This window comes from Phaenicophaeus curvirostris, chromosome 15 (assembly GCF_032191515.1).
Source record: "Phaenicophaeus curvirostris isolate KB17595 chromosome 15, BPBGC_Pcur_1.0, whole genome shotgun sequence".
NCBI lineage: Eukaryota > Metazoa > Chordata > Aves > Cuculiformes > Cuculidae > Phaenicophaeus > Phaenicophaeus curvirostris.
Genome location: NC_091406.1, coordinates 20,344,191 through 20,368,413, shown reverse-complemented (window position 1 = coordinate 20,368,413; position 24,223 = coordinate 20,344,191). Strand labels below are relative to the sequence as shown.

The 24,223-nt window shown below is 50.1% G+C and overlaps 1 long non-coding RNA gene across 1 annotated transcript; it reads right to left on the bottom strand.

Annotated features, from left to right (window-relative positions):
• Positions 1 to 4: 4 nt before the first annotated feature.
• LOC138726964 (uncharacterized) lies at positions 5 to 23,982 on the bottom strand. Its single transcript, XR_011338506.1, has 3 exons — positions 23,776 to 23,982; positions 19,793 to 19,898; positions 5 to 50 (listed from the first exon to the last, which is right to left on the bottom strand). It is a non-coding gene; the product is annotated as an uncharacterized lncRNA (long non-coding RNA).
• Between the last annotated feature and the right edge of the window lie 241 nt (positions 23,983 to 24,223).

Sequence of the window (24,223 nt, the reverse complement as noted above, 5' to 3'; positions counted from 1 at the left end):
CTATTGTACTGGGCACAGCCTGGTGCTTCCGGTCCCTGCACAATCCCAGCCTGGATGAGAGAACAAGGGATGAGAGAAAGTGAGACCAAGGCCAGAGAGGAGCACCCCACTGATCTTGTGCCAGTCTGCCACTGCTCCATATAAGGCTGCTTCTCAGACCCATCCCATGGCGCATTCTTTGCAGAGCACTGCAGGGGTGACGCCGCATCTTGACTCCTGGGTTCAGGATTAGGTCCTTCACTACAAGAAGGACATTGAGGTCCTGGAGCATGTCCAGAGAAGAATGATGAAGCCGGTGAAGGGACTGAAGAACAAGTCTTAGAAGGAGTGGCTGAGGGGCATGGGGTTGTTCCCCAGGGCTCAGTGTTGGGTCCAGCCCTATTCAATCTCTTCATCAATGACCTGGATGAGGAGATCGAATGCACCCTAAGTAAGTTTGCAGATGACACTAAGCTGGGTGGAAGTGTGGATCTGCCAGAGGGTAGGGAGGCTTCAAAGGGATCTGAACAGGCTGGACCGCTGGGCAGAGTCCAATGGCATGAGGTTTAACAAGGACAAATGCCGGGTCCTGCACTTGGGGCACAACAACCCTGTGCAGTGCTACAGGTTAGGGTAAGAGTGGCTAGAAAGCTGCCTGGAGAAGGACCTGGGGGTGTTGGTTGACAGCCAACTGAATATGAGCCAGCAGTGTGCCCAGGTGGCCAAGAAGGCCAATGGCATCTTGGCTTGGATCAGAAATGGCGTGACCAGCAGGTCCAGGGAGGTTCTTCTGCCCCTGGACTCAGCACTGGCGAGATTGCACCTGGAATCCTGTGTTCAGTTCTGGGCCCCTCACCACAAGAAGGATGTTGAGGCTCTGGAGTGAGTCCAGAGAAGAGCAACAAAGCTGGTGAAGGGGCTGGAGAACAAGTCTTATGAGGAGTGGCTGCAGGAACTGGGGTTGTTTAGCCTGGAGAAGAGGAGGCTGAGGGGGACCTTATTGTTCTCTACAACTACCTGAAAGGAGGTTGTGGAGAGGAGGGTGATGGCCTCTTCTCCCAAGTGACAGGGGACAGGACGAGAGGGAATGGCCTCAAGCTCTGCCAGGGGAGGTTCAGGCTGGACATCAGAAAAAAATTTTTACTGTAAGGGTCACTGGGCACTGGAAAAGGCTGCTCAGGGAAGTGGTAGATTCACCATCCCTGGAGGTATTTAAAAGATGGGTGGGTGAGGTGCTCAGGCGCATGGTTTTGTGGCTGATAGGAATGGTTGGACTTGATGATCCTGGAGATCTTTTCCAAACTAGTGATTCTATGATTCCATGAAATGTGTCCTCATCCCCTAGTAATTAAAGCAGAGCAAAGGAACTACGTGGTTACAGGTTTCAGAAGAAACTTGATGATAAGCCCCTTGAATGTCCAATTCCACCCACTAGATCCTTAGAGAGAGACACCTGTGTTACAGAGGGACTCCCTCCTGAATGTCCTCCCCAGGCCCACCAACAAACCAAGAGCCAGGATAGGGGTCTTTGAGTAAATTGTAAGCAAATCTGAACTATTAGAATCATTGATACCATGACCTAGCAGTGCAGGCTGGCAGGAATGGTTATGTCTCTCTGTGAGGTGACCACAGGCTGGAGGAGCATGTCTGGTCACCACAGACATGTCTTCTCCAGAGTATATGGAGATAGTCAGACAGGGCCTGTGTGCTGTTGGAGGTCTACCTCAGGATGGATGGATCAGGCCCTAGATGGGCCACCTGCTTTCCAATGTCTGGAAAGAGCCCATGTTGGAACTTGGCAGCAGATATCTGTCTAAAGTCTCTGTGGAAATATCTGCTTACATACCATTTTGTGTTTGCCCTCGTGGGTCTTCAGCCTCTCCCTTAGCCAGTGTGCCTCTCCCTGACAAGACAAAGGACAGGCTAGGCTTGCTGGGACACCAGCAACTGTTCTGCAGCCCAGCATCCCAGTCACAGGGTTGAGTCCTCCAAAGGGAAGTCAAAACAAATCCCTGGGACATTCCTCAGGTTCACACATATAGGCCAAGTCTCCTCTTGCTTCATTTTTTGCCATCCCAAATTAAAAGGAAAGACCTGCAAGTCTCTGTCCCACCAAATCCAGAGCAGGAAACCAGTCCCAGGCATGTAGTTTGGGCTGAATTTTTACTTTCCTATAGTGAAGTCATAATACAGATACACAGCACACAGACAACGCTCAAATCATTGGAGGAACCTTTCCAAACTTTCCGACCTTTTCCTTAACACAAGATGAATAATGTGGCTTTTCCAAGTCCAATTTTGTTAAAACCAGCCAAACAGTTTGGGCTGCAATTCCCCCACCTCTTTGCTGTCCATCCAGACACTCCGGTAGGAACCAGACACCACCCGAGTTAAATTCCAGCCCAATAGCTAAAGCTTGGCACAGCTATATTGCAACTAGAAAACAGGAAATTGAGTGTGGTTAGGAGACTGTCCTGAGTAAGAGAGGTTGGCAGACCTCAGTAAGTGCGATGTCCCATCCAGCTTTCCCAGCTCTAAACAACCTCTGTTAATAATATCTAAAAAAAAATTAACATTTCTGTCATTACATTGAAACTACTGCATTACATCTGCTCTGTTTTACCCTCTGTGAAGTCTCATTTATGGCCTGGAAGAAGGGACATAGAAGTCTGAGGAGTCAATAGTTAAAGCCATAGGCATGCTCTTCCTTGGCCTGGGTTCCTGCTGGAGAAGCAGCATGGGGGAGGGTCTCGGAGGATGCACACACAGACATTCCTGAGCCAGGAAGACTTTCAGCTCCCAGCTTGTGCTGGTCTGAGTAGAGCCAGGGAGAGAAATCAAGGCCTCTCACAGTCTTCTGACCCTTCTGAGATGCGTGTATTTCCTATTGATCCATACTCCATTGCACATGCATGGATGAAGGCTGTCATGTGGACCTGAAGTCTGCAGGCAAGCTGAGTGTATATCAACCCATGACAAATTACCCAGCAATTCCCTGCCTACTTGATTTATTCTTGTGATGACAGTCACTTGAAGCACACCCAGGCTATGGTTGGCTGAGGCTTTCCAGAAGCTTCAGAGAAACTGTGAGGTTGGGTTATAATGCACCGTGGCTCCATTTCCATGTTGATACCTAATAGTGAAGTCATGAACTAACTCCTGCTCCACTAAACCATGCAGCCTGGCCAGTGTGCCCCGCATGAGCTGCAGAAGGTCCCTCCCACCCTACAACCCCATGAAAGAGCCCGATGTGATAGGTCTCATCTATGAACTGCTGCCTTCCCCAGCTGTGTGGGGTAGGTACAAGGGCAAAGGGAGGAGACACAACACAACCAAAGAGCAGCTGGTTGCAACTGTCCACATGTGCTTCCAGCAAAGAGCTGGAAGTTTATCTGTGCTAGACAGAGTCCAAAGGTGGTCTCTTAATGTGTTTCTATTAACTCTGAGCAAACAATAAAGTACAGCTTAGCCTCTGACCCAAAGCAAGCACAACTTCAGCCAGGGAGAGGACACACTGCAGCAGTGGGGAAAAGATCGGGGATGGGGGCAGGTATTTGGATGTTCCACTCTGGGGCTCCTTTCCATTATCCCAAAGCAGTACAGCCTGGCAGACAGGAGGCCAAGTTGGATCTCAGGCTGATATTCCTTATGTCCTTGCTTCTTTCTTTTTGCTTCTGCTTTCCAAAGTGCTGTCTGGCACAGGTAAGGGCTGGAAGGTGATACATAGGTCCCACCAGTGTATTATTATGCGACGTTAAGTCCTGCCTTTCCTGCAAGCTCAGACATCCTCTCAAGCGACTGCTGCTTCCCTAGGTCCTGTGGATAGGGTGGCCATACCCTGCGTGTCCACTGCCTCTTAGCTTCCAGCAAGAGTAATGTGGATTAGCATGCAAAAAAAGAGGCTGGCAAGAAAAGGGAATGACCTGGCATATCTTCAAGTCAGGACTGTTCACACTGATGGCCCCCATGGTCCTGCTGAGTTGTAAACAGTTGTTAAGCTGCAGTTCTATGACTTGGATTGGACCAGCTCTCTAAGGCCCACATAAACAGGAGAACATAGATTCATGCTGGAAAGAGTCTGTTGCTGCTGTAGGAGAGGCTAGGGGAAGCCAAGGCATCCGTGATCCAGTGCTAACCATAGCCTTTCCATCTCCTCCCCACTGTTGGGGTTGGTGTTTCCACTGCAAGGTGGAAGAGAGACAGAAGAGACAGAGGATCCTTGTGCCCTTGTGCTCCTCTGACGCTGCCCTTGCTTGCAGGCCAGGTCCAAGCAAGCCAACTGCTTGCTTTATTTATCAGGATCCCTGCAACACCAGCCCACTATGTGTCCAGTGCCATGGGACAGAAATGCAGAACAGCGACCGGCTCCCTGTTCCAGCCCCACTCTGCCCCTGGGGTCCTGCACAGAGCCTGGGGCACGAGGAGATGGGGCAGGGCTGGCTGGAGGGAGAGGAGAGCAGAAATTCCCCATCACTTTATTTGGGATGATGGCTGGATTGGCACTGGGGCCAGCGAAGCTGGGCTGGCACCCGCTGCAGGAAAGCACCAGTCCCGAAGAGCCCGGACAGAGATGCAGCAAAGTTTGCCCTGATTGTTTGAGGGGTTGGAAACCACACAGCGGCTCTTTCAGGGACTGGCTCTGGAAGTCTCCCAGCTTTTGTTGAAGCTGAATGGCTGGTGGGAAATGATTTATTTTTAATTTTCTTCCTTGTGTTAGGAACTGGAAATGCTCCCACTTCAGTTTTGTAACTGTTTGGCTGCTGAGACACAGGAAGGCTTGGAGAAGAATCCTGCTGCTTAGTGGAGCATGAGCTTTTCCTCTCGCTCACCCTGAGCTGGGCTCCTTTGTGCTGCAGCCTTTGTTTGCCTTGCAGCTTGACATCCCATTCCCTCAGGCTTGGTGGAGATGGAGCAGCAGCTCCTTCACGAGCTCTGTCCTCACCCTGTCACTGAAAGGATGTCCAGGGGGTAAGCAGGAGGCACAGGTACAACATGGAGGAGAAAGACACGTTCTGATGTGGCTCCCATGGTGCTGGGTGTGAAGGAGAGAGTGAGCACATCCTGCGATCATCTGATAGCCTCAGAGCCAAGATCAGAAAGCAGGAGGGCATGAAGGCATGTCAGAAAGGGGAAGGAGAGGAAAAGCAGCCTGCTCTGCTATGGGATATACTGGGGTGCAGACCTCAGGGGAAGGATGTCTCTGGGACCTTGTTTGGAAGATGCAGGGCAGAGCAGAACTGATCCTTCTGGGTCATTCAGCAAAACTGTAGAAGGTGGCCTCACCCAGAGCATCACCATGGACCTAAGGCAATGGCAGTGCCAAGAAGGGCTGTTGTTGCCCTTGCCCAGGTCTTGGCCCTGACAGGGACTAGACAGTTCTTGTGAGTGCTCAAAGCAGGTCTGGGGCACAGCAGCAGCTTGGTCCATATTTTCTTCTGGTGCACCGAGGTGAAGGCTGTTATAGAATCATAGAATAACCAGGTTGGAAGAGACCCACCAGATCATCGAGTCCAACCGTTCTTATCAAACACTAAACCATATCCTCCAGCAACTCACCCACCCGTGCCTTAAACACCTCCAGGGAAGGTGACTCAACCACGTCCCTGGGCAGCCTGTTCCAGGGCCCAATGACCCTTTCTGTAAAGAATTTTTTCCTAATGTCCAGCCTAAACCTCCCCTGGCGGAGCTTGAGGCCATTCCCTCTTGTCCTGTCCCCTGTCACTTGGGAGAAGAGGCCAGCACCCTCCTCTCTACAACCTCCTTTCAGGTAGTTGGAGAGAGCAATGAGGTCACCCCTCAGCCTCCTCTTCTCCAGGCTAAACACCCCCAGCTCTCTCAGCCGCTCCTCATAAGGCCTGTTCTCCAGCCCCTTCACCAGCTTTGTTGCTCTTCTCTGGACTCGCTCCAGAGCCTCAACATCCTTCTTGTGGTGAGGGGCCCAGAACTGAACACAGGATTCGAGGAGCGGTCTCACCAGTGCCGAGTCCAGAGGGAGAAGAACCTCCCTGGACCTGCTGGTCACGCCGTGTCTGATCCAAGCCAAGATGCCATTGGCCTTCTTGGCCACCTGGGCCCCTGCTGGCTCCTGTTCAGTCGCTGTCAACCAACACCCCCAGGTCCCTCTCCTCCAGGCAGCTTTCTAGACAGACTTCTCCTAGTCTGTAGCACTGCACAGGGTTGCATATGAAGGGAAAGATGGGAGGTGTCTGTGCTGCCACTCAAGTGCCACCAGCCACTTGGCCTCATGAACACACACTGACACCTTGAGGCACATGTAGTTTTATGATCAGCTTCAGTTTGTGTATTTCTTTCTTGTGCTCAGAGGTCTAACACCAGGGATTGTGTCCAGATGTGGTCTCACAAGCCCTTTACAGAGGGGAAGACTATCCTGCCCTAAGCTGCTGGCTGCGCCCTTGTACCACAGCCCTGTAAGCGCTTCACCTTCGTTGCATACCACTGCATGGGGAATTTCAGCAAAGCAGCTACAACAGAAGCAAATCTTCAGGTCATACCAATGCCTGGGGTTACTCCAGACCAGGGTAAGTTCTGCTTTATGGTGCTGCAGGCAGAGGCTTCTTCAGCCTGAGAAAAACCCACAAGATGGGATTCACTCAGTGCAATGTGAATATCGCATAGATACATCCCGCTAGGAGCATCTCAGCATCTCCATCCTCTGAGCTACCCCTAGTGCCACTCACAGAAAATTAGGTCAGAAACCCTGAATCCTGCTCCTTCTAAGTGATTTCCATCCTTGGGGCAGGAGGCACCACCTTCACACCTCATTCACTGACAATCACTAAATGCAGGATCCATTTCCAGGCCCTTGCAGATTTCTCAAGTCACTGATTTCTGAAAGACACCATCCTCTTTTTGCGAGACCAAAAAGCAATTCTAGACAGCAGCGTTCATGGAGGGGAGAGTTGATTTCAGCAGGTTTGAGAGAGACACCACAGTCAGATGTTTCCTGCTTGGCCCTTTTCCTTGACGCAAACCGTGCCATGCAGACACGCAGACACCACTGACACACACAGCTACAGCTGGGCCTCGTCCCCATCTGCCTCACAGCCCAGTCTGCTATGACTGCTTTTCTTAGAGAGGGAAACACTAATGAGCTGAATATGTTTTTTCTGGGCATCTGGCTTGCGTTTTATAAAAGCTTAAAAGTTCCCTCGGTCAGTCTTGTTGGAGAGAGCCCTTGACTTCCTTGGGTTAAAATGCCTATGGTAACATCCACTGTTGTGATAAACCACATGCTCTGCGTTCCCATCCCCTTTGAGCAGGAACAAAACACACCACACGGCTATTTGATCTCCCCACTGTTGATCCCATCCATACTGGGGCTGGTTAACAGGAACAGATACGCTTTCATGACCCAGCTCACGGATGAATTTACCAAATGCAGGTGCAACACATTACCCTGGTGGAGGGGGTGTGCTTGGGGACAACGGGGTTTTGTTGAGAAGGCAAACTCGTAGGGAGATGGAGAGATCATAGCCATGGCTTTTCCTTTTGAAGTATGCCTCCTCCCTCTTATGACTCTGCTTTGACCTCTGCCCTTTCAACACGGCTGAAAATAAAAACCTTTTGCCATTCTCATTGTGAAAATCCTCATTCATTTCTCCCATGGGCTGCAGGCTTGCTTTTATAGGATTTTGATGACCTCAATCATATAATCTCACAGCCTCTCCTCTCCAAGATTGCATTCTTAGCCTGCTCTTGTAAGACAGCTTCTCCAGACCCTTGAGCATTTTGAGTACCTTTCTCTGGATGTTCTCCAACTCTATTACTTCCATTACTCTATTACAGTCTGGAGATGGGGGAAGCAGCAGTGTATAGTGGACTCAGGATGTGGGCACATCGAAGATTTATACAGCAACAAGCTGATGCCCTCTGTTCTGCACATGAGGCCCTCCCTGATGACACCGAGCTCACCTGCAACATCTCTGCTGAAGACTGGGGTGTCATGGCAGGGCTGGATTGAGGTCTCAGCCAGACAATGATTGAGGGACGCTCTGTTCTTCCCTTACTGTTCCTCTGAATATGCTACCTTTAACACTACTCTACAAATCCCTTTCCTTGTGCTCCCAGCACTGGCTGGATGCACCAGAAGAATTCCTGCAGCATTTAGCGGAAGTCGTCTATGACTACATTACCAATCCAGTATAACAACTAAGAGGTGATGCATGCAACTGCTTGTAGCCCCCACAGTGTTCTGCTTCAGGTATCCCACCGCATGGGTCGATGGAGATGACCTTCTGTCTGAGGATTCAGATCTCCACATCTGCCTGGAGTGGTCTAAGACAGATTCTGGCAGTTTAGGTCACAGTCTTCGCCTGTGACTTGAGAAACCCATCCCACCCTTCAGTTCCCCGCTGTGCAACAGCCTTTCTGAGCTGAGGCAAATCATTCAAATTTGTAGTTCACTTGCTTCTGGAAACCTGGCAGATGAACACTGCTCTGTGCCCAGGGAGGGCTGGAAGGAGTGAGAGATGCACTCCAGATAAGGAGGGACTGGACACCCACTGTGGGGACTAAGACAACTTTTCATGGCCAACACTCCATGGGACGCCTCTACATGGCCGATTCTTTCTGGGGACAAATCTACATGCTGGCAGGGGCTGCTGGTTCCCCTCGTTCCTGGTTGCCAAGGGATGAGGAGGATGCTGGGGTGGTCAGATGCCATGCCTGTAAATCCCTCAATTTAAAAAACACACTCCTAAAAACCCAAGAACCCTTCCGCCCTGCCCACCCACCCCCCCCCACCCCCACCCCCTGTTTGGCACTTTCTGCATGGAGGGTTGGCCACGTAGCCATAACTGGTGGAGAATTGTCCCATGGAGAGTTGCACACTGTAGAGTTGCCACAGAGAGTTGCCTCTTTTTCCCCACCATAGGGGTCAGGTCTGCACACTCTCCACTCCTACCCATAAGATGAGGGAATGGCCTCAAGCTGCACCAGGGAAGGTTCAGATTGGATCTTTGGAAAAACTTTACCGAAAGGGTTATCAAGCACTGGCAGAGGCTGCCCAGGGAGGTGGTTGAGTATTCATCCCTGGAGGACTTTAAAAGACAGGCAGATGAAGTGCACAGGGATACGATTTAGTAGTGGACAGGTACAGTTGGATCTGATGATCACAAAGGTCTTTTCCAACCTAGGGATTCTATGATTCTATGATTCATATTCCCAGGCCTTGCTGTCTGGGAGGGACTTAGGGTAGACAAGAGCCAGTGCGGTGCTGTGGGAGCCCCCGCCCAGGCTTCAGGGAGCCACCTGTGAGAGTCAACAGGACCAGCCTGCCCAAGCCAGAGCCAGGGTGGCAGCTCTCCTGTCTGGGTGTTGCTGCATGCCAACACTCACCTGGGCATAAAGAAAATGTGCCCCAAGAAGTCTATATGAGCAGTCAGTGGTGCTGGTGTTAAGTTTTATAGAGCCCCTGAGGCGCTCACGGTCAGTGCTTATGGGCAATATACAATCCCAGTGGCTTCCATCCAGCACTGACAGTTTAAACTGCTGGGTCTGTATCCCACACATGGAGAAAAGAGGCCATGGGTAAAACATATCCTACAGACCACAATAAACCAGGTACATGCTAAAAATTAGCCTTTGGGTAATCAGCAATCACTGTGCATGGAACATAGTTTTTCATGAGGTCAGATCCTACAGGTCCTTCTTTTGATCATTTATTAGAGTCCCCAGAGCAATCAGCACACAGTCAGACCCAAATGACTCCTGCAAAACTTCATCTTGAGGAAACAATGGCAGATTTTTGCTTACAGAAAACGATAAAGCTGACTCTTAAAATCTTTAACAGCCTTCCTGTTTGCACTTTTCTGCAGTTATGCAAAGTGGGGGCAATAAACCAATATATTTAGTATTTTCCCTGTATTCCTTTCCTAGGACTGACAACTTGGCCATGCAGCACTGTGTGCACTGATCCTTCCTCCAGCTCTGTGCACACATCATGCAAATGTGACCAGTCTTTCACAGGGGAAACAGTCCCAGTCTCAGGCTTATGGAGGTGAGAGCTTAGATTGCCCAGTCACTTGATGATGTTGGGAAGCTGGTAGATGCTCCTTTTAAGCTTTCACCAAAAGCACATAGGGATGCTGAGCTTATGTGCTTCACAGGAGAAACGTGAGCTTGAAAGAGAAGGGCTGGGAGACTGATGAACATGGACCTCAACACCCCTCTATTCTAGACAGCCTGTTGGGTCTGTAATCTTCCTGAAATAGGCTCCTTTAAAACCCCATCCAGAACTTCCAGGTTTTCCTATGGAAGGGCAAAGGTCCTATCCGCAATAAGGCAGACAGTGGGGTCTGTCTGGCACTTAGATCCCTGCTCCTGCAGGACCGATTCTTATCCCTTTGGAGAACTTGAAGAGCTCCCACTGCAACTCCCAAGAATTCTCCAATGGCTCATAGGGAAGCAGGAGCTTTCTGAGAAGGAAGGCAAATTTTTACTTCACCTTGGGAGAAGGAGGAGAAGGGCAATTCCCACAGGACTGTCCTTCCTGCCTCCCCAAGATGATGCTCCCCACTGAGTGCATCTGGCCAAGGTGGTTTTTTTTGGCTGCAGGATCCCCAGACCATGAGCCTGCAGCAGCAGATGTAAAGCTTGCACCTGTAAAGGCAGGTCACAGAGACACAAAAAGACTCCCACGTGTGCAAGGATCCCTGGTGTGTGAGCAAAGGCAGGGAAAATGGGGCAGAGGCTTTCTGTGCCCCAGCATCCCATCATCAGAGAGCTCCCAGAGGTCAGAGGAGAGCTTTGAGAGCAGGGTGCCTACCTGGGCAGCAGGTGGATCCCAGCACCTCAAACTCTATGCTAATGCAGAACAAACAGCTCATGATCAGTCCATGTTGTTAAAGACAAGAGATTTTCAAGGGATACTTCCATACAAACCTCATCTCTCTTTGGCTGTGAACAGCAGGGTTTCCTAGCTCAGCTCAGAGCTGGCTCCATCCTCACCTCTGCCCGTTTGCTGTGGTGCTCACTTTCTCTGGAAGGGGGCTTTTTAGTTCAGGTGGCTGTAGACGGCCCTTCTGTCTGGGTTGTCTGTCTGTTGTATTATTAAAACAGGTTGGTTGTGGGGCCTTTCAGTTCCGTGCTGCATTGTAACTGAATTCATTAAAACCCAGCTTTCCCCACAGCCAGAGTTACCTTCTATAGAAGTCCACAAGCAGTGTAAGTGCTTCTCTTAACTTATAAATGCAAACAACCTTCTTCCCCCCCATCTTTTTCTTCCATTTGCTTTGATCCACCCTCCTCACATTCTTTCAGTATTTAAAATAACAAAACAAGGCTGGCAGCTGACTCAGACCCCAGGAAAGGAAATTCCTGCCATGCTGTCTGCACTAAACCTATACAACACCTTGCTGCAAGACCTTAGCAAGATTTCAGAATCTGCTTCCCACTAGCAGAGGCATCCAGCATGATGGAGACCAGCAGTGCTGAATGAACTGCAGTTTTGAGACACACACACACACACACACGTGCACGCACACACACCCCATCAATAAAACTCTTTCTTGGGGATGCAGGAGAAACCCTTTCCTGACAGAGAACTAGGAACACACTAGGTCTTTACCAAGAGGCACTGTCCACACAAGTTGGTAGACAAGCCATTTGAAGACAAATGGACTCCGGCCCAAGGGACATGGAGACCAGCAGCACCAGGAGTCCAGATGCACAGAAACGTGCAGAAGTGGCTGGGTGCTGGAGCTGGGCTCCTTGGGAGCTCAGTGTGATCCAGAGAGCACTGCAGGGAACCAGGTCTTCCTGAGCATCTCCCAAAGCTCTTGGGAAAGCTGGAAGAGAACAATTAGAATTTTGAGGGTGCTAACATCAGAGACAGATGTTTCAAACTCAGTTGCTGGTGGCCAAAGATGACATGCAGCACTCTGCAACACCAGATGACTCCTCACTTGTGGGTGAGAGCATGAAATCTCCCTTTTCTTCACAAAGCGCTCACCTGCTGAAGGCAAGGTCTATATTCATGCAGGCAGACTGGCAAGTCCTGCATTTGTAGGGAACCACAAAGAACAGCCTGATGGCATTATTGTAAGTGGGATAGACACCGTGGAAACAGGAGGACCAGGGAGAGAAGGGAGAGAACCCTGCTTTGAGGAAGAGAACAAAAAGCATTCAATGATTTGGGTTGGAAGGAACCTTAAAGCCCATCCAGTCCCAAACCCCTGCCATGGGCAGGGACACCTCCCACTGGATCAGATCACTCAAAGCCCCATGCAGCCTGGCCTTGAGCACTTCCAGGGATGGGGCAGCCACCGCTTCTCTGGGCAACCTGGACCAGGGCCTCCCCACCCTCACAGCAAAACATTTACTCCTAAGATCTCATGTCAATCTCCCCTCTTTCAGCTGAAAACTTTTCTCCCTCATCCTTTTCCTGCACTCCCAGCAGCGCTGAGTTGCTTGAAGCTGAGTTGCTTTGAAAAATGAGCATGTTTTCCAGAAAATCCTACAGCAAACGTGATGTAGCCATTTTGCAGCTCCTCTGCAGAGCCTTGGTCTGCCTCTAATGGATTTGCTGGATAACCACGCCAATAGGAGTGTCATTTCCTGATGAAGGACTGTAGCTCTAACAGGCGTGCTCTGACACTAATGTAAAGGTGCTTTACAGAGACAGGGCCATTTCTTGTCCCTCAGGGAATTATAAGAGGAAAAAGCACCATTACACTGATGTTATTGCCTCAGGACAGTGCACTGTTTTATGTATACCTACTCTTAAAATCATAGAATCATTAAGGTTGGAAAAGTCCTCTAAGCTCATCTAGTCCAACCATCAGCCCACCACCACCGTGCCCGCTAAACCATGTCCTGCAGTGAATCCCCTCTTGGATCCAGAGGCTCTCCTTATCTTCCAACATGCAAGACACCCTGTGCTAGACCTTGCAACAAGGCTCCAGGACAGTTGCTACACCAGGGCATTTTGTCTCTTAGCAGGGCTTTTTTAAAAGGACAGAGTTCTCTGGGCTTTTCTCCTGCTCCTTAGACATGATTACACCGGGGCTTCAGGCAACGAGTTCAGGGACTGATGAATTACATCCTGGACCGAGTCACCATTGGTGCACAGAGAGGTCAGAGGAGCCTGCCAGGAATAAGTGTGTTGTAAAGATGAAATAACGGTTCAGGAGGTGAATGCCACGCAGCCAGGTTCATCCGATGGCCCAACAACACCGCAGCACGAGCGGAGCACCAGCCAGCCTTGCCTTGTGACGACTGTGCAAGCTGCATGTTGTATGTCTGAGACCGGGGATCTCTGATTGTGACAGCGTGCACACTTAAAGGGACAGTGCCACCAAGATGCACTCCTTAGAGCTTGCTGTTATCTGGAGAGCAGTGGATTCCCTGCCACTCTGCTTACTTAAAGCAATCCAGGTCACTAAAACACAGGTTTCTGCTCCAGTAACATTCCTACATCGATGAGGAGCTGCTAGAATTTCGTGTCCACTTTCCTCCTCTCTTGGTTTGACAGCAGCAATAGTAACAAATCTGAATTTTAGGTGTTGCTGTCTTGCTGTGATTTTGCTGGAATGTCACACAGCCAAGTCTCCTGTGCTTCACCAGGGGTTGGTACTCTGCTCCTGGTCCAACACTTCCACCAGGCAAAGCAGAGTTGCCTCCTTGTGACGTTACCACAGTTCTCACATGGGGTGCATGTGGAATCCAAGCCTCCTGAAGCCACATTGGAACCCTGAACTCTCCCTCATCCTGCACACAAAAATGAAAAGTCTGCAAAAGAAACCTGGAGAATACCAGGGAGTGGCAAAAGGAGGCGGCTCCAAAGGTCTGGGATAAAAATGTCTTTCTCTTTTAAGAAACTCTTAGGATCTGGAGGTGAAGAACAATGCCCATCCCGGTGTCCCATGCCTCACACTGTGATGTGCTGTGCCAGAGGCAGGTCCTAGCAATACATGCGGCAAATACCCTTGCAGAGCGCTCGGTTGCCGTGCATGTCATGGACACTGGAAAGACCTGGAGGAGCAGGCACCACCCGAGACAGAAGTGATACAAGATGGGTTCCATGGCCACAGGGGAGCATGGATGCTGCTCATGGGGCTGGCAGCTGCCTTTGAGGAGCAAACAGCCAACATCAAGCACCACCCAATGGAGGGGGGAAGGAGGGGTGCAAATGAGGAGATCATGCTTTATTATGAAGTACATTCATAAATAGTTCATAAAGGGTTGATAAATTATTAGCAGAGGCTTTCGGTGCTTCTGAGCACTTCAGAAACACTGCCTATAACATGGGATGAGCTATGTATTAAAACCTCTCATTAACTGCCTTAATCCTTTCAAAATAACTTTCAATTAGATGGAGTCTAAAACCCAGGGCTGAACTGACGTGCAGGTCGGTTTTCCTGTTTTGAAAGCCAGATGTGAGCTCTCCTGTCCTCCACTGCTGGGTTCGAGGCATCCCAGGTGAGAACAGCTGAGTGCCCCAGCTCTCGCAGTTTCCTCAGCTCGGGGGCACAGGGAGGCTGATGAGCCTGTGGGTTTAATGAGGAGACAGCAGGGGCAGCAGGTTTGGAAGAGAGGAGGATTCATTTCTCAGATGGGAAAGAGCAGTGGCAGGTCAGAAGGATGTGGGGGGCTGCAGAAAGACTCTCGCAATAGCAGTGGCTCTTCTGCAGGTGACAGTGGGACTGAGGGCACCCTCAGTGAGTTTGCCAATGACATCAGGCCGTGCGGTGTAGGCAACACACTGGAGGGAAAGGATGGATCCAGAGGGACCTGGACTGTCTGGAGAGGTGGGACTATGAAAACCTTACGATTTTCAACAAGGCCCAGGGCAAGCTCCTGCACCTGGGTCAGGGCAATCCCAAGCACAAATACAGACTGGGCAGAGAATGGATTGGGAGCAGCCCTGTGGAGAAGAACTTGGGGTGCTGGGGGAATCATAGAATGGTTTGGGTTGGAAGGGACCTTATAGATCATCCAGTTCCAACCTCCCTGCCATGGGCAGGGACACCTCCCACTGGATCACGCTGCCCAAGGCCCATCCAACCTGGCCTTGAACACCTCCAGGGATGGGGCAGCTACAACTTCTCTGGGCAACCTGGGCCAGGGCCTCCCCACTCTCATAGTGAAGAAATTCTTCCTTATGTCTAGTCTAAATCTGCCCCTCTTTAGTTTATACCCATTGCTCCCAGTCCTATCACTCCCCAGCTTTCTTGTAGCCCCTTCAGGTACTGTAAGGTCACCGTAAGATCTCCTCAGAGACTTCTCTTCTCCAGCCTGAACAACCCCAACTCTCTCAGCTTGTCCTTGTATAGGAGGTTCTCCAGCCATCTGGTCATGCCTGTAGCCCTCCTCTGGACCTATTCCAATGGTTCCATATCCTTTTCTTATGCTGAGGATTCCAGAACTGCACACAATACTCCAGATGAGGTCTCACAAGAGAGGAATAGCGGGACAGAATCCCCTCCCTCAACTTGCTGGCCACGCTTCTTTTGATGCAGGCCAGGATACAGTTGGCCTTCTGGGCTGTAAGCGCACATTGCCAGCCCATGTTGAGCTTTTCATCAACCAGCACCCCTAAATCCTTCTCTGCAGAGCTGCTCTCAATCACATCATCCCTCATCCTGTACTGAAATTGGGAATTGCCCTGATTCAGGTGTAGGACCTTTCACTTGGCCTTGTTGAACCTCATGAGGTTCGAACAGTCCCACTTCTCCAGCCTGTCCAAGTCCCTCTGGATTACAACCCATCCTTCCTGTCTCAAGCTGGCAGCATGCGCTTGCAGCCCAGAAACCAACCGTGTCCTGGGCTGCATCCAAAGCAGTGGGACCAGCAGGGAGATGGAGGGGATTCTGCCCCTCTGCTCCACATTCATGAGACCTCAGTCACAAATTTCTTCCTAAGATCTCATCTATATCTCCTCTCTTTCAGCTTAAGGACACCATCAGGCCACAACAAGGCCATGGACCTACAATTCCAGCAGCCCCCAAGAAGGAGCCATCCTCCGCTGCTGCAACAAATCAATTCTCTCTACTTCTGAGAAGAAAACCAACCTATGATTATGTGCTGCCTCAGTTTCCCTCCCTGTGCAATGGAGAAATCTGCCTCCTGGGACTGGGGAGGAAAGAGAGCTGCAATGGTGAGAGATACCGAGCCCTGGATAACAGCCTTGAGAGGACAAAGGATGCCCTTTACTCACCAGGCAGGAGAGAGCTCCCAGCTGCTGGCAGCCAGCTCCAGCCTGGGCAGCACAGGGCTCTAGTTGGTGTGGCTTGAGCAGCTGCCCTCACTTGGGGTTACTAACTTATGATAAAGCCCTAAATACTCATTAAAGCAGCTCTTGGCAGAAACCCCATCCTCAATTACAAAAATAATTTCATTTTTTTTATGAGTCTGAAGCCTTTGGGGCCTCATAATCTAATTATAATAAATAAGCTTTCTCACTTTCTGCTCCCCCAGCTTCCATCCTACCAGCAAAGGCAAATATGTAGCTTTAATTTAGCATGATCTCCATGCCTCGTGTATCCCCTTCTGGCCAGAACCCACCTCTGCTTCCCCCATGCCCGTGTCCTGCTTGGGCAGGCTGTGTCCATAGCCCGGTTGCTTTTGTTCCTAGAAATCACCCAAAATTCTGGGGTTCCATCCAATTCCAGTCTGGGCACCTAGTGCCCTTTGAGGAATAACCATGAAGCGGCTGGCAGGAGCAGAGCCGCACCTCAAGCAGGCTCTGTGTTAGAAGCAGTGCCTCATGCCATAATGTGAGTGCAGACCTCATCCGAGTCTAAAAGATTCATCCACCAGGAATTGTGGTGGGGAGCAACCCAGCTTCAAGACATCCAACAGGGAGAAGGTGCCATTCTCTCCTGTATCACTGTGTGTCCAACACCAGGACAACATCAAGTGGCCATGCACAGAGAGGACAGAGACCTCTGCAAGTATGACTAGGGCTTGCTGTGGGGGACGCTACAGTCAGCAGGTCATCGAAACATGGAATCATTAAGGTTGCAAAAGACCTTCAAGCTCATCCAGTCCAGCTGTCAACCCAGCCCCACCATGCCTTCTAAACCATCTCCTGAAGTGCCATGGCCACACACTTTTTGAATGCTTCCAGGGACAGAGACTCCACCACTGCCCTGGGCAGCCTCTGACAGGGCTTCAGCACTCTTTCCATAAAGAAATTGTTCCCAATATCCAATCTAAACCTCCTCTGACTCAAGTTGTGGCCAATTCCTCTCAACCCAACACTTGATACTTGAGGGAGGAGACCAGCACGCACATCACCACAACATCCTTTCAGGAGCTGCAGAGAGTGATGACATCTCCCCTCAGACTCCTCTTCTCCAGACTGAACAGCCCCAGGTCTCTCAGCTGCTCCCAGAACCCCTGGGCTCCAGAGCTTTCCCCAGCTCCATTCTGTTCTCTGCACATGCTCCAGCCCCTCAACGTCTTTCTTGTAGTGAGGGGCCCAAAACTGAACACAGGATTTGAGGTACAGCCTCATCATGGCTGAGTCCAGGGGAACAATCCCTTCCCTGCTTCTTCTGGCCACGCCATGGCTGATCCAAGCTAGGATGCTGTTGGCCTTCTTGGCCACCTGGGCCACTGCTGGCTCATGTTCAGCTGCTGTTGACCAACACCCCGAGGTCCTTCTCTGCAAGGTAGCTTTCCAGCCGCTCTTTCCCAAGGCTGGAGCGCTGCATGGGGTTGTTGTTAAGTGTAGGATGTGGCACTTGGCCTTGTTGAACCCATCCTGTTGTACTTGGTCCAGCCAGTCAGCCTGTCCAGACTCCTCTGCAGAGCCACCCTGCCCTTCATCATACCAACACTCCTGCCCAGCTTGGTGTTGCCTACAAATGCACTGAGGGAGCACTCAATCCCCTTGTCGAGATCATGGGTAAAGATATTACATGAGACAAGCTCTTGCTTGTACAGAGCAGCATGTGGCTGTTTCTCCAAACTGGCTCCAGACCATCTACGTCCATCTCAGGTGCTAGAGGGAGGTGGGAAGTTGCTGTGGGGAGCTCCCTCTCCACCTAGGAACATAGAGTCACAGAATTGTTTGGTTGGAAAAGACCTTTGAGATCATTGAGTCCAACCATACCTGTCTCCTACTAAACCAGATCCCTGAGCACCTTGTCTGCCCATCTTTTAAACGCCTCAGACTCTTTCCCAGAATCATGTGAAATTTTTTGGAAAAATTGTTCACTGGCCGAAAATTACAATTATAGGTCAGCTAAATCCTACCTAGATTTGTGACGCACTTGTGCAGAAACCACTGAAGAGCTGGATTAAAAAAAAAATCCCCTGAGTGTTAAAAAAAATGCTGCAAGAATTGAGCTTTCTGCTCTGACTCTGGTCTGCATAAGCAAACACAGAAACCAAAAATTGAAACCAAAAATTGAGACCCTTCTGTTTTCTTTAGTGTGAGAGGATTTCCCTACGATCTTAGGAATTTTGGAAAGGTTTAAAAGGGAAAATAAAAAGATTTGGGTCAAGTTTTCATGTCAAGAAAATAACAGAGGGACTGCATTCACACAGGGGAGGAGAAAACAGAGGTGACTGAGCTCACATCGTTTTCTCTGGGCTTCACAGTGCAGTTGGTGAAGTGTGAGCATATCAGTCACCAGGGATGAGGCAAGTTTTCCTGCTCAATGCCAAACTGGAAAGCCCAGAGGTACCTGCTCCAACCCCTCAAAAAGGAGGAGCACTGCAATTTGCTCTCCTAATGCAGACCTGTAGGTTTTGTCTTTTGAGGAGAGGGGTTCAACCCTTGATCACAGAGCCACAAGGAGATGAGGAGCTCAGCCACATCACCTGGAAGGGAGATACAGTTTGGGAAGTAGCTGCACAAGCCACAATATCCAGCTGTGAGCCCCTCAGTCCAGAAAACACTTCATCCATGTGATCACAGAGTCAACCTGTCCCCACTCACAGCACACTTAAAGCACCAGGGGAGACCAGAGGTCTCCACAATGCTGAGGTGGCTCAGCTGGAGAGCAGGAGATACAAAACCAGTGGTCTAAAGCTTTGCCACAGCAGCAGCTTTGGGAGATGATCCTAGGAACCAAACCATGTCCTATGCTGCAGAGGAAGTCAGAAGATGCTGGGATGAACCCCATGCCCATCCTGCTTGAAAGGAAACATTGCCCCTTCCCTGAGCCCTGATGAGGTGTCTCAAGGCAGCCGGCAATGACAGGGCAACCTGCCATTATCTCTTTTGGGAGCTATTCTTGGAATGCCTCGGAGAAGAAAATTACCTAGGAGGAGATGAAGTAAGGCCTTCCTGAGCAGGTGGTACCACAAAGGTGACACACTGATCAGCTTGCACGGGACCCCTCTGAGTGGTGCTGGGAGGCTGCCTTCAGGCGTAGTCTCCGTTTCCAGATCCCAGTGCAAACAAGGCTCCTGCTCAGGGCATGGGGATCAGCTGTTCCTTCAAACAACCCCACAACAGGTAGCCTGAGCCACCAGCCTGTCCTGCTTCCACCAGAGCCACCAGCCATGCCCTCCAAGAGTGGCTCCCACACCAAAGAGTTGAAACAGCATCAGGGAAGAATGTGGGGTGATAAGGAGGAAGAGGAAGGAGTGGAGGACATGAAAGAAGTGGCGTTGAAGATACAGGTGACAACCTGTGCCTCCAGTGCTAGGCTGAAGCCCAGAGCTCAGAAAAATATTGAGAGAAGAAGAGCTTGGGCTCAGATGCACCATCTCAGCTCAGGCTGCCTGCAGCTCCTTAGGTTATATTGCCCTGCCTGGTGCATGTGAGGGAGCACTGGGGCTGGTCCAGTGGCAGAAGCAGGGTTTGCTCTGAAGAAGGAATCACCAGCTTCCCTACCTGGGACTTGAGCAGAACCAGGCACTGCCCGGGGTCAGGAAAGCCGGATTATGGACTGCAGAGAAGGACCCCCCTGAGCATCTCAGCCATTCTTCTCCTGGAGCCCCTGTAGGAAGGCAAAGGGACAGCAGTGAGGAGGAAGGTGAGGGGGTTACTGTCCATGTTGGACAAATGCCTCTCCACCAGTGAAACCAGCCTGTCAGCCACCTCCCCAGTGTCACAGTGGAAATGAGGGAAGGAGCCAGAACTGACCCCATCCTTCTCACCAATGATTCCTGCAGCATAACCACTACAGAGAAGCATCATGAGTCTCATGTGCAGAAGGTACCACTCCTTTGGACCTACCTGACCATCGAGAGCGTGGATGCATTGAGCCCCACATGGACCCTGTCACAGAATATCCTTGAGAAAGGTATTTCCCTGCTGAAAGGGTGAGGAAGATCTTATTCGCCCTCAGCAAAGCTGGCAAGGAGGTGTCTCCATGGCAGAGACTTTGTCAATTAGCACCACAACTAGCAACCTCAAGAGATACAGCAGCAGATCATCCACTCCTATGACTGTGTGGAAGCAGGCTTTTCCTGTAACTGCCACCAGCTCAGGGAGCATCCTTCTGGCAACACCATCAACCTGGGCAAGGCAGTAGGGCCGTGCTCTGGTGTGTGAGCTGAGCAGGTCTATCAACTTCCTTCTGGCAACAAGCACCAACTACAGCTTTGGAAAGAACTGCTGGCACTACCTGGGGCAACACTGCAGATGGAGAAGGTGCTCCAGGCTTCAAGGGAGACTTTTCACTTCAGTCCCTTTAATGTGGCAGCCTGACACACTCAGCACTGTGTGCCTTGTAGCAGGCATAGCACATACAAATCGTGGCATGGGCTGAAGCTTGTGGCAACAGTGGACGGAGGGATCTTCATCACTGGGGAAACCCACAGAGGAAGAGGAGAAAAAGATGTCGCATGATGGGATGGAGGGAAGAGAAGAGATATGGTTATAGGTTCAAGTTCAGGAGAGCAATAAAGTATATTACAGCATGGGATATGAGTTGTGAGCAGCATCAGCAAGAAGAGCGGAAAGCCAAGACACCTGTAAAGATTTCACACTCAGAGTTGGATGCAACCATGAAGAGAAATAACAGAGATATCTCCTCCCAAGAGCTAAGTATTCAGCTTTATGTGAAGAGTCACGTGATGGGTCACAGCCCCAAAGGGGGATTCATTTCAGTTACTCTGTAGCTCATAGAATCATAGAATCATGGAAAGGTTTGGGCTGGAAGGGACCTCAAAGTCCATCTGGTTCCAACCCTGTGCCATGGGCAGGGACACCTCCCACTGAATCATGTTGCTCAAAGCCCCATCCAACCTGGCCTTCAACATCTCCAGGAATGGGGCATCCACCACTCTCAGCTGAAAACCATTCCCCCTCATCCCATCCTTGCACTTCCTGAACAAGAGCCCCTCCCCAGCTTTCCTGGAGCCCCTTTCAGAACTGGAAGCTGCTCTAAGTCTCGCTCAAGCCTTCTTTTCTCCAAGCTGAGCAATCTCAACTCTGGGTTGTCATGTCCTCCAGCCTCCTCATATGGGAGGTGCTCCAGCCCAGGTCAGGTCAGAAAAGTATGTCCTCATCTTGGACACTACATAAGCTGCTGTATAACGGCTCAACTCCCTCTCACCTCCTACCATGTAGCTCTTACAAGTGATCTCAGCAAAGGGTACCCTTCCTCCATCCACTCTGGGTCCATGAACCAGTACTGCATTCCATCACCAACACCCTCCCACTGCACCTACAAACAGGATCACACCATCAGGATACTGAACAGGCCTGGTGATCAGAGAGAGGGGCTGCTGGCAGAGCTCCTGTGTCCTCTGCCCAGTGCTGCTGCCGTTACCTTGGCAAGGCCACTTGACCATGCCAAGCCTCAGTTTCCCTGGAGGATACACAGCCACGTCCTAGGGTGGACTGAAGAGTGATAACATGCTGAGACAGGAGGAAACTCAGTATTAAGTCAGAGCTACTTGGCTCCCAGCCTCATGGATCCAATGGGATTGCATGGGAAAACCACCCGCTTCAACTCCACTTATGCCTAACTTTTAGGGGGAAAGAAGAGACAAAATATGAACCATCCATTTTGTGAATCAGCCACTTCCCCTCCAGGCTCGACCACCCACTTTCAGACTTTATCCATTGTTTGCTTGGGCTTGCATAGGAAAAATCACGTTAAAGCAAATCCTGGCTGAATTGCATACTCTGGAGTGGCTGCAACAGAGAATTTAACAAGGACATGGGGATTTAACATATTTTTAATACAAAAATATTTAATGATAATATGCTACACTCCTGGCTAAAAACATCATCTACTGGCATGGGGTGAATTAAAGCCGTAATGCTAGCTACTATAATGCAGGCCTGGAACTCCATGCACATATCACCCTGATCCAACAGCTACAAAGCTCTGTTTATCCTAGTAATTAATTCTCTCTTATGTTTGGTGATACAATTAGAGAAACACTGCCATTCTGATGGGCTTGTTTCCACCAGTGCCTTTTACTCTCTTTATGCCTTCACAATTGGCTTGGTCTTCTAGAAAAGGGTGAAATTGCATTTCTGGAGACAATGCCACATGCATTCCCAAAGCATTTTATAGATGTAAAGTTGGGCTCCAAATTGCACGTTTATTGTGTGAGCACACAATGAGCTCAGATTAAATATTGACCAAAGCCAGCCTAACACCCAAAATAATGAAGATGGGCACAATAGTCTGATTTACTCCCAGCTGCTGGAGAAATACACATCTGTAACATAGAACATGCCCTTCCCACAGATACGCACTCCATACTCCTGCTAGCCTTAGGCAGGAAAATTTCATTCTCATACATTATGGATTTTCTTTCCCAACTGCCAACATATTCATGTTACCAGTTGCAAAGGCAAAAAAATATAATAACAAAAACCAAATGCCATTCCCCTGATAGAGCGATGAGCAGGTGACTGGCTTCTTGTATCCTCCAAGTTGAGGCAGGAAAATGGAAGATAAACATGGCTAAAATCAGCGAATCCTTTCCCTTTTGTCCCCCAAGGTGTGGAAGCCAGCAGGGAGGTGTGGGCATGGCAGCATCTTTTTTGAAAGTCCTCCCAGCCCTAAAACTCTGTCCTTCTCACACCACCCTCCTCCCCAGACTTGTACGAGAAATTCAGGGAGACACGGATGCTAATAGAACAATTACGATAATAACACAGTGCTGAGCTGGGGCAATGCATTCCCTCCCCAGCAGCTCGACCTCTAAATCCTCTTAGACCGTACTGCTTCATTCAAGATTAAAAGAAATTGTAACCTAGCAGAGACAAAAAGACACAGGAGGCAAGGCAGGCTCTCGCTCGGTGGTGAAGCCCCACTCCAGTCCAGATGCAGTCATATCACTTCAGCTTCTCTGTACCATCTCCATGACAACCATGACAATTTGGATGCAATAACCACTGCTGAATTGATCTTTAAATGTAGCTTTATTATAAAATATAATACTGAACGTGTCAGGCTCTGGATAAAGAAAAGTAGCCCTCTACCAAAGAGCACTGTGATTTAAGAGCCCCTCATTAATTTTCAGCTGCCAAACAGTCTGTCATATTTCAATAATTGTGTGGATGAGCAGATTTTAGCATCAGTAACAGCAAACACCATTTGTGTGTGTGTGTGTGTACAGCACACTGTGGTGTAACATCTCAAAGGAGACACCACACTGAGAGCTGGAAAATTGTGTCAATGTATATTCTGAGAATGGGCATCCTTCCACATGCACGCGCTTGCACACGCACCCTGCACACACACACCCGTGTCAGGGCGATTCAATCTCCAGCAGCTGAAGCACACAGCTGATGCATCAAATAACCCCCACAAGAATCAAATCCAGTATAACCAAGCAAAATAGGACAGGGAGTTGACGTACCACATAAAAGACAATGAGAGCAGGGGAGCTTGTGTTTGCACTTACCCGAGCAATGAGCCTTTTATTTTTTGGTCCCTTCACAAATGCAGCTCCCTTTTCTCTTCAACAATCCATGCAAAATGATCTGCAGTCCCACCGACGGAGGAGTGGCCCTGTCCCTCCCCCTCCACCAGCTTCCTAGACCTCCCTGTTATTGGCTTCCTTCTCCCTTCCCTCCTGCTCTCCCTCTCTCTTGCTGGCGATGGTTACACCTCCCAGCCTTCCCCGAAGGTGTCAAGAGACTGCTGGAGATCCAGCAGGCAGGGTGGGAGGGGATGGCGACAGGAGGAGGAGGCAGGGAGTGATGGTGAATGGACCCAGCGAAAGGATGGAAGAAAAGCCCTTGCTGGCAAAGGCCCTGGAGGAGTACACGGCAGGAGCAGACCTGGTGCTCGGCTGGGAGGCTCTGCTCACCACTTGGGCTCCACGGGAGCTGCCAACTATCTCCCCAGGG